The following is a 12,039-nucleotide window of genomic DNA, read 5'->3' as shown; positions in this document are numbered from 1 at the left end:
AACATAGGTGATACGATATCGTACATTTGGGAAGGAAATATTAAATTTATTCCTGATGTATATTCTGAAAATCTGATGAATGATAAATAAATAATATATGTAGTAACTAGTGTGTATGACATATTTTGTTATTAATAAAAATAACAATAGAAATATAGTGGTAAATAGTGAAATAGTTATTTTATGGTTTAGAATAGTTACTTATTCAGGAATATAATTACTTATTAATTGCCCTTTGTATGGTAAGCGTTCTGAAACGTCATCCAACAACTAAATTGCAACACTTATTATTGTCTTCGTCCCAATTTTAAGTAAACTGTACATTTTCATTGAATCTAGCAGAATATATACGATTTTATAGGCACAAAAAGCGGAGTTTTCACTATGAGACCCACTATGTGGGAAGGTATACCAAATCTTGGTCCGATCTATCCAGTTTTGTTTTTATTTGATTTCCAGACATAAGTATATAAAAATTGCCAATTTTCATTGAGTTTGGTTGAAAATTAAAGATTTTATAGGCCAAAAGAAGTAAAATTCTCAAGACCCACTATCTTGGTCCGATCTATCCAATTTTTGTCTGTTGCTCTTTAGGCCAATAATAAGCACTTTTACCAAATTGTATTCACCTACGACAACTTCTTCTATCGCTGTTAAAATGAACTCGCGACATAGTCTTGTGTCGTTCGTTAACGACGTAGTTCAATTGAACGAGTCAGTCCACTGAACGAGTGAACGACATAGTTTAATGTTTATTATTGTCGTTCATTGAACGTTTTTGTTTACCAAATGTCGTCGGACACTGAACGACACAGAATTTTATTCTGCACCTTCAGTTTCGTTCAGGGGTACTCTGGCTTTGACCAAATGAACGGCGTTTACCAAATCAACTTCATGTAAAATCTGATAATTAAAAAAAAACACTCGAAAAATTTGTCCATTGCTAGAGTCTGATAAATTGAAAATTAGTCCATTGCGGTGTTCAAAAGACTAACAGCAATACTGCAGTAGTGTTTTAAGCATAGCTAGGGGGACATTTAAAAGGATAGCTCCAATTTGACTCCCAAAGACAGCCGGTAGAAGGGAGCTCCGTTTGGCGGAGAAGATGAAATGTGTCATGGTTCCCGAGTAAACTATACCATATAAAATGAAACTTACCATTTTTGTAATATTTCTTTTCTCAAGGGGGAAAAGAGTTTGTAGCGTAGTTGTCGGTGTTTCTGGCTGTTTTCTCCGGTCCAAACATTGGGCAATGCAAACTTCCTGCGGCAAATAATCAAAATCATGTTTATGTAATTTTTTAGCCAAGCCCTCAGAGAGATTTGGATTTTGTAGGCCAAACCAAAAGAGAACGGTGTTGGCGTAATAAAGCAGCAACATTATTGACGGCAATGATCCAAAATATGTTGAGAAGCCGTGGCCACCGAACAATGATTACCAATAAGAACTTGGTAATTATGATATTTTCAATTTTGTGATGAAATTTGAAAATTTATTTTGTTTTTACTGCATTGTAATTCAATTTCTTTGTTTCATTGACATTATTTTATTTTTCTTTTTGTTTTGTTTTCTATTTAATTTATTGAGCTATTACAATTGATTGTTTTTGTATATTTTTGTGGCACACTATTTGTAAAAAAACAACAAAAATAAATAAAGAATAATTTATAGATATATGTATTTATGGGGACGACCTTTGCATTTTGTTGGCACAAATGACCATTTAATTAAAATAGTTTGTATTTAATTAATTTTATTAAAATATAAAAACCACAACAACAGCACACAACACATAAATTTATATTAATCGTCACAGATTTTTTCGTTCTTCTTTACGATTGAGGATAATAAGGAAGAGTAGTTGTTACAGTATTTTCCCAGTTTAAATAAGGAGGTGTCACTGTTATTTACGACAAGGCTTGATTTTCCGATTGCCTTGTTAACATTTAAAAATTATCGTATATGTAGGTATTTTAACATTATTCACTTTACATTTTTTGATGTGAACGATTTTCTTTTTTTAAGGCTGCAAAAAAAATTCGAAGAAATAAATAAAAATTCACCGACAATAAATTTGCCTTTCTGATCTGTTAATACGGAATTTGTCGTCACGTTTTTTTTTTTGTCTTCAGACTTCAGCAGCAACCAACCGCTGCCGTTCGAGCCGTTCTTACCGAATTGACGTTTGATTTACTTTTGCTGTTGTTCCACGACGTTACGACGACTGATTGTGCGAACGAAAAGAATGCTAAATGTAATCCGTGGTTTCTTTTTCGGGTTCATGTTATTCTTTTATTTATTTGTCTTCTGTTATTAATTGTTTTTGTCTTGTTGTCGCTTCATTTTATTTGCATTGTTGCATATGCATGAGGACAGCACAGTACAGTGGCTCCAAGCTATAAGAAATCAAAAAATAAATTTAAATTTACAAGAAGTGATTCAAAGGGCAATGTACAATTCTAATATATGGGACACATTTGATAAAGTATTTGCATATACAAAACTATGTATGATACAATTATTTCATCTTGCCCTTCTTCAACAGTAAGTACGTAAATATTTTGGTTGTAAAAAAACAATGATGGCTTTATTACCTTCATTGTAAAGAATGGAGATCTCTATTAAGAGTTGAGAGAAAGTATACCAGTAGTCGCCTTTATAAACACCCAATTACCAGTTAGGTGACGGGTTATCCATTTTTATACCCTCTACCAAAATATGGAGGATATATTACATTTTCAATCCTATAAAATATATATTTTCTTGATCAGGCTAAAATTCTATGGCGATTTAATGTCCGCCCGTCTGTTGTAATCACTCTAGCCTCTGAACGAATTGAGAAAATGTTGCATAGAGTTGTCTTTTGTCTGCAGGCAGGTCATGTATGAAAAAGGCATAACTCCCATATAAGTGTACCCCCCCAAATTTTCGGTATTTTGGTGTTCTTGAGTGCATTTTTCAACTGAATTCGCTGAAAATTAATACATTGTGTTCTTATTTCACCACACTATATATATGGGCAATATTGCCAATTTTTAACATAGCTGAAGCGGAGGTTCACCCCTTTATAACTCAGGAATTACTTAAGTATATGAAAAAAGTGAATAGTTTTGAGTTAATTGGTCTGTCGTTGCATACTGTTCATGATATTGGCCTCCAAACTTTATTTTGGTGGAAGCTGTGTCTACTTTAATGTAAAAAAATGTGTAAAAACCGGTTGAGGTGAACCAGTTTTTTTATGTTCTCTATCGATTTGTGACTAAGCCACTTATTGCACGGTCTTCGTGTCAAAGTAAAACTAGAAGCCAAAAAAATTAGTACTACGCCACTTATGTATCATTTTTCAAAACTTTAACTGCATCTACCTTTAAATGACATTTTGAAGCTCGATTTTGAGTTTTTTTTTTAATTTTACTTCTAGCTTTAATACGCAAACAACAATTTCTAAATATCGATTATAAGATTATTGTAGTCGCGAATCTGCGTAATTTGATATGTATTTTTTGTATGTAGTATGCACAGCTTTAGAGTAATACTCATCGGATGGTGACAATTTTGTGCGATCAAATTTCTAAAAAACCTATTTTTCGGGCCAAATTTTTAGATCTGTCAACTGAATGATATGGGTACCCGTGATCAATGGTTTTTTACGTTTCGGATGATATAAAATCTTCATCGTGAAAATCAATCTACTAGAACGGCGGGAACTGGCCGTCGATGGTGGCATATAATGGCATATGGTGTTTTCGGTAATTATTTGCGTTTTAAGATTTTTTGGGTACTTCAATGCAACATATGGCACATCTTAGCCGTCAAATGAAATTTCGAAAAATATCGGAATGGTCTTGATATAATCGCCAAGGCGTATACGTATACACAAAAAGTGATTATTTTTATATATGTCAATTTTTCGGCGAAATTCGGGTAAAATAGAAGAATAACCCCAACATTTTTTCTGAAATTTCTTTTATAAAATTAAAAAATAAATATGATGACACTATTTTTTCGAACCAAAAACAAATATTTTTCCTCAATATCTTGTTTTGTTGTCGCTGTGATTTACAAACCGCTACACGGACTTGTGTGATTTTGATATCATTTGATTCATCATAGTATTTAGATTATGTAGATATTTTTAAATTAATTTTTAGGTGTGTGTATGTCATTAATATAATGAAAATATTGATGTAATCTGCTATATTTGTTTAAAAAATATAGCAGAAAAAAATCTCCCTCCTAAAACTTATTAATATTCGCCGCCTTTTAGGGGTAGTGCCCATATAACTCCTTTTATACCCTCCATCATATTATGGAGAGTATATTGTCATTCCGTTTGTAACTCATCGAAATATTGATTTCCGACCCTAAAAAGTATATTACATTGGGTTCATTTTGGGTCCCTAGTGTCTTCTTTACAAATTATAAATACCATCCACTTTTTCTGGTAGCCCCCATATAACGGTACCCCCAATTTACGGCATTTTAAGGCCGTTTTTAAACCGAATTCGCTAAAATTTGGTACAATGGGTTTTTATTGGGTACTAAATGTCTCCACTGCAAATTATAAATATCGGTCCACTTTCTCTGGTAGCCCCCATATAACGGAACCGCCAATTTTCGGTATTTTTGGTGTTCTTGAGCGCGTTTTTTAAAAGAAGGTACATTGGGTTCTTTTTGGGTACCAAATTTCTTCACCAAAAATATAGACCCATTTTTTGGGTAGGCCCCATATAAGACAACCTCAATTTGCTGTAATTTAGTAGTTTGTACTCGAATTTCGTAACAAATCTTCTTACAAAAATATTATTAATATTCGCCCTTTTTTAGGGGTTTTTCCCATATAAACCCCTTCATATATTAAACTAAGAATATTTAGCCATCGGTTGTCGGTCCGCTTTCTAAGGAAATCGTGATAAAAACTCAAACCTAACGATAATGAAATATATCGGCCAGCATTTAGTCATCTCCCCCATATAATTATACCTTCTGAAGGAAAGAATTGAGTCACAAAACAAAAATACTGGGTTTGAAATTGACATATGTCAGTCATGAATTAGACATAGCCCTCATATAATCATAACCCCAAATATTGGCTAGTTCCTACACTATGTAATTTAAATTGCAGTAGTTTGAAGATTGTATATTCTACAATGCGGTATTAGTATCAGTCCACGCTTTGGGGGTTTCATTAAAAATTGCTGAAGTTTGTATTTTGTGTACATAATGGTTTACATAAACCGGTTTGTAGAATTATTGGTATAGGTTCACTTTTTGGTATGTTCCCTATATTTTTATTTCAAGTATCTGCCAGTGTACCTATGGTGGATGGTATCCAAATTTTGTCCCGGCCGAATTTAACGCTTTATAAGAAAATAGTTTAGGCTTAGGGTTTGATTCTAAAACTCTGTTGTAATCATTCTACCTGTGGAGAATATCGAGATCAAAAACTAGAATGTAAGGTTCGAGAATGAACTATATCGGCCCGCTTTTAGGCCTAGCCCCCATATCATTATATGGGACCGATTTTCGGTATTTGAATATTTAGCGTGGTATTGTGATGTTAGTTCCGAAATTGAGCTCTATCAGTCTTAAATTAGGCACCTATTATATTGATAACTACAAATGGTCGGTAATGTAATCAGTATTGGCCCGTTTTAGGTATAGCCTCAAGGCACGTACGCATACAATTACTTTCTGCAAAGTATTTTCGGGATGTTTGAAGTGACAAAATCCCTTACATCTCATTTATTTGGCTCAAGGACGAACCCTATTGAAATTGGTTAAAATCGGTTCAGATTTATATATAGCTCCCATATATATTTTCGTCCGATTTTATGTAATTGGAGCACCAAAGTCCCCGTATATCTTTCGATATGAACGAAATTTGGCATAGCGTACTGAATTCAGCCCAGATAGATGTGTGCTAAGTTTCGTTAAAATCGGTTCAGATTTAGATATAGCTCCCAAATATATTTTCGTCCAATTCATATAAATGGTGCATCAAAGTCCCCGTATATATCTCGACATGAACGAAATTTGGCATAGCGTACTGAATTAAGTCTTGACTGATGTGTGTTAAGTTTCGTGAAAATCGGTTGAAATTTAAATATATCTACCATATATATTTTCGTCCAATCTAAGGTAGTTGGTGGACCAAAGACATTCATTATGGTGTGTGCAGCACAACGAACAGCGTGGGTTAAGTTTGCTTTAAGTCGATTTTTCAAAATTTAGAATAAAAGTTGCAAAATGGCATTTAGGTTTGTTCAATTTCATGTCAATGTTCCTACATATGTAGAATATACCCGACATATGTAGAATATACCCAAAGTGCTGAAGGGTATCATATAGTCGGCCCAGTTCGACTTTACTGCTTTCCTTACTGGTTTTTAAGTTCTTATGGGTTGGCAAATGTACCACCAAAAATTTAGCTGCATTTTTAGCTGCATTTTTAATCGAAAATTACGAAAATGTTGGTGTATCCTTATATGGGGCTAAACTAAAACGACGACCCAATATCAATACCAAACATCAAAGTAATAATATAATTTTTGGTGCAAAATTTCAAGGAACTATCTTCAATATTGCGAGCTCTATCGTGTTTTCAACAAGCAGACGGACATGGCTAAATCGACATAGAACTATATTCTGATCAAAAATATATATACTCAGCTGAATATTTCGAGGTGTTGCAAAACAGAATGAGAAATTTAATATACACTCCACCTCATGGTGGAGGGTATAAAAACGTGAAATGTATTGATTTGCATATGTACATAAAGATATGTTGAGTGTGTATGTGTGTTCTGCACATAAATGAATTTGGGTAAATAAAAATTGTTGTCACAACACGGCTTACTATTTGGTTTGCAATTGAACAACAATTGTTGATTCTCGTTGCGATGGTTATTGATTTGAATAATTTACAACATTTCAACACCTCATTTCGTAACAGTAAACTTCCATATCAGACATACAAATTTTAAAGTTATACGGAAATGTATAGAATAATGTTTCTAATTTCCAAATAGTGAGTAAATTTTGATTGTTCTCTATCATGTCTACAAATAAAAAAAAATATCTATAAATTAAACCAATAAGCCTATGTTTCAAATCGATTTAGATGTAGTGGAGCCTATATCTGTTCGCTTTACATGAAATATTGCACAGCACGCTTTCCAATCGAATTAGCTGAAATTTGGAACATTGGGTTCTACTTGGATACCAAATTTCTCCACTAAAAATTACAAATATGGGTTCACTCCAATTTTCGCTATTTTGGTATTTTGTAGTCGTATATAATAAATCTCCCCATTAAAAATTATTAATATTCGCCCCTTTTAAGGGGTAGTCCCCATATAACCCCCTTTTTAAAATAGATATCTCATTTGTTCCGAATGGTTGTACCCATATAGGCGTATTCTACCATAGAATAGGGGATATTCATAACTCGAAATTGTTGCAATCATTCCGCCTTCTAAGCATAACGTGATACAAAAACTCGAACCGGAAGGAAAGTGTTGAGACACACATCCAAATTATTGGGTTTGAAGTTGAGCTATATCGGTCATTAATTAGGCATATCTCCTCCAATATTCCCAAATTCCCAGCTATGTAATCAATATTGGTCCCACTTTAGGTATAGCCTCATATAACTTTACACTCCAAATTGCAGTAGTTTAATGATTTTATACACATGTTCCACTATAACATGCGTAATCAATATCGGTCCACGTTTTTAGGATTTTAGGAAAACAATTATTTTGTGTACATAAACGGATTGTAGAATTGTCGGTATAGATCCACTTTTTGGTATGTTCCCTATATTTTCATTTTAAATTTATTTCAGAATACATTTGGTGGAGGGAATGCAATGTTCTGCCTCTGCCGAACTTAACACTTTTTCACATGTTTTGTTTTAAATTTGTCTATACGGATCTTATATAGATGTAGGAACACGAAATTATAAATATTTATTAATTAAGGTATATTACAATCCATGTTTAAATGATAATCTACTGAAACAATCGTAGTAATTTCGTTATAGCTGAACTGATTTTCTCCATAGGTTTCATCCTTGGGTCAAATAAGAGATCCGTGCACAAATTTCATCTCATTCGGATAATAAATTCGACCTGTACTTTATCTCTACTTTGAATGATTTATATCACTCTTGCAGCAAATGGGCGATATTTGTTTATATGACATCTTCAATATTGTTTATCCTTTTTAAAGCAATTTTGTATCCCTGACAAACACAAATGATATCAAAATAACTCTAAATGAATAATACACCAACTACAACACATACCAATTTGAAAATTATGTTTGTCATAATTTGTAGTAATAACATAAGCTATTAAATAATTGCTTAATTAATTTTCAGTAAATCCGAATATTTGGTTTACAAATAAACTATTTCTATAGATTTTAGAGAATGTTCCACATATATGCGTTACATGGCAAATAAGTGTGGTCCACATAATTGAAAATGAATCGAATACAATTTCAATGCGTAATTATGAAAGCGTAATATATACATATGTTCGAATTTCGTTCATATGTGTGTATATGAGTAACTAAACATTAGTATCAAAAAATATTTATATATGTAGCCAAAAAAAAAATTTACCGATAATTAATTCGCCGATCTAATCATACATTTCGATAGGTTCAGTCATTGTAGTTTAATTAGATAAAACATAAAAATTATTCTTTAAATGTATCAAATATCGTCATAAATTAAAATGTATGCTTTACTGTGCAGCTTCGAAAATATACAAGGCTAGCCATTTAGAGGTTTCAAAAACCAAAGAGAAAGTATGAATGTTGAATGGGGCCGCTTCTGTATCTATAGGATCACCTCGGACCATTTGTCAAACTTTCTCGAATATGGAAATTCATGGATAACTATAATTCCTACGTAATACATAAACATTTGTTATTCCTTTCACCACACTGTGGTACAGGGTATTAGGTCTTTGTCCATATGTTTGTAACAGGCAAAAGGAAAGAGATAGACCCATGGTGCCTTTTGAGGATATGCATCAGTTTCCGAGTTTATTTATCCATTTCCGTTTTCTTGTAAACAAATTACAGACCTCATTTACGAGCCAATTTAGATGAAATTTGGCACAACTCACTTATTTGTCCCAAAGACAAGCCCTATTGAAATTGGAGAAAATCGGTGCAGATTTAGATATAGCTCCCATATATATTTTCGTCCGATTTCTATTTAAATGGTGCACCAAACACCCAATATTTGTCCGATTAAAACAAAATGTTGTACAGCGTCCTTGTTTTGTGGAAATCGGTTCAGATTCAGATTTAGCTCCCATATTTACTTTGGTCCGATTTTTAGTAAATGACGCACCAGCCCCCAATATATTTCCGATTCAGTCAATATTTTGCATAGCGTTCTGACTTAAGTCCAGTCCAGTTTGTACCGAGTTAAGTTCAGATAGACGTATGCGAAATTTTGTTGAAATCGGATCAGATTTAAATATAGCTCCTTTATATATTTTGGTACGATTTTATGAAAATGGTGCACCGAACAGCCTATCTTTATTCGATTTACACGAAATTTGCAGACGCCACTTTAGAGAAAAGTGTATTAAAGTTGCAAACATCGATGTAGGTTTAGATATTAGTCCCATATATATTTTCGTCCGATTTCTATCTAAATGGTGAATCGAGCAGCCTACGTCTGTTCCATATACACGAGATAAAATTGTGGTTAGCGCACTGTGCGGCAGCATACCAAATGGTAAGAGTTGGGCAGTGGGTAAATACCCAAAGGGTAAATACCCGGTAAATTGGGTAAATACCCAAAGAGTAAATACCCGGTAAATTGGGTAAATACCCATTTGTGGGTATCTATTTGGGTATTTACTATATTGAATAGGTAATACAACATCTTACACCCTATTTCCGAGTTTCTGTTATCAAATCGATTTAGAATGGATAGTTTTACGATTTACGAGTTTTTACGGTAAAATGTGTCTAAATGCCAAAAAATACCTTAAATCGGGAGATACGGTTATATGGGGGCTATATCAAAACTTGGACCCATGGACCCCATTTTGTATTTCTATATTTGCTTTGACGTTAAAAACATGTATGCAAAATTTTGGCCGTCTACGGCCTGGTTTGCCAGTTAATGAGTTTATACTCAATTTTTGGGTAAATACTATAAATAGGGGTACCTATGTATGGGGGCTACTAGTAAACGTGGACCTACATACATAAATTTATTCATGGACATTTGGTACCCAAAAAGAACACTATGTGCCAAATTACAACCAATTTCGTCGTAAAACGTGTCTAATAGACAAAAATACCTTAAATCGGGATATACGGTTATATAGGGGCTATATCGAAACCATTTTGGATTTCTATATTTGCTTTGTCATTAAAAATATGTATGCAAAATTTTGGCCGCCTATGTCAAGTGGTTCGGCAGTTAATGAGTTTATACACAATTTTTGGGTAAATACTATAAATAGGGGTAGCTTTGTATGGGGGCTACCAGTAAACTTGGACCTACATATATACATTTTTGCATGGACATTTGGCTACCTTAAATACCTTAAACCGGGAGATACGGTTATATGGAATTTTTTGTCATAATATTTCCATCAAACCTGAGTCAAGATCGAAGAAGAAGAATATAAGACCACTCCATCTAGTACCAACCTCCCCTACAAAAGGTCAAACATTTGCTGAAAAATAAATTTGTAAGGAAAGGATTATCCGTTTGGATCCAAACTTTACATAACGTAATATTTTCACTAAAACTATATTGTTCGAAGTTGGGAAATATTGGCCGTCTCATTCTGTTACCTTCAATACAAAGGGTTCATATTTTGAAAGTGTGTAAATATCTTATAATGCGAACAGAGTATGCGATTTGGTAAACACTTTTCAAATCGTAATATCTTTGTCAACATTTCTTTGAATCTATAAATGAAAATTTTAGACCCACTCTATAAGGAGTGGGTCTAAATTCACATAAAGTGTAACAATTTTTGAATATGGGTTGAGTATCCGATTCATCAATCTGGACAACTACTTAATAGTAGTACGTTTACAGTATACTGGATTTAGAACCCTGTGGGTTTAAATAGTCAATTCCATTGCTAATATGTCAAATAAATTCTCGCTTTTTATACCCTCCACCATAGTATGGAGGGTATATTAGTTTTGTTTTTCCGTTTGTAACGCACCGAAATAATCATTTCCTATAAAGTATATATATTCTTGATCAGCATAAAATTCAATGACGATCTAAGCATGTCCGTCTGTAATCACTCTAGCGTCTAAACGAATTGAGATAGAACGCTACAATTTTGCATAGAGTCGTCTTTTGTCTGCATGCAGGTCAAGTTCGAAGATGGGCTATATCGGTCCACGTTTAGGCATAGCTCCCATATAAGGGTACCCCCCAATTTTCGGCATTTTAGGGTTCTTGGGCGCGTTTTTCAAACGAATACGCTGAAACTAAAAATTATAAATGTAGGTCCACTTTTTCTGGTAGCCCCCATATAAGGGTACCAACCAATTTTCAGTTTTTAGGGGGTTTTGACTAGATTTTTTCCTTGAATTGGCTGTAATTTAGTAATTTGAGTTCTTATTGGGTAGTAAATCTTACCACAAAAAATTATAAATATACGTAAATTTTTTCGGGTATCCCCCATATAAAGGTACCCAAAATTTTCGATATTTTTATCGATATATGCCCAATTTTTTGGTATGTTTTCTATATTTTCATTACATGTATCTATCAGTATAGCTATGGTGGAGGGTATCCAAAGTTCGGCCCGGCCGAACTTAACGCTTTTTCACTTGTTTAAACTATTTTGGTTATTATTGGTCATCCAGCCATTATATGGTGTGGGGTATCAAAAGTTCAGCGCGACTGACGGGCCGTGGAGACACGTACTAGTCGTAATTTAAATAACTTCATACTGCATGGTAAATATAAACCCACAACTAATTTTTAAATTCAATCTGTTAGTGTAACCCAACTAGATTATAAAA

Source organism: Musca vetustissima, unplaced genomic scaffold (assembly GCF_032173495.1).
Source record: "Musca vetustissima isolate MV318-11 ecotype Yass unplaced genomic scaffold, APGP_CSIRO_Mvet_v1 utg24682, whole genome shotgun sequence".
Taxonomy (NCBI): Eukaryota; Metazoa; Arthropoda; class Insecta; order Diptera; family Muscidae; genus Musca; species Musca vetustissima.
Note: the sequence above shows the minus strand (reverse complement) of the source record.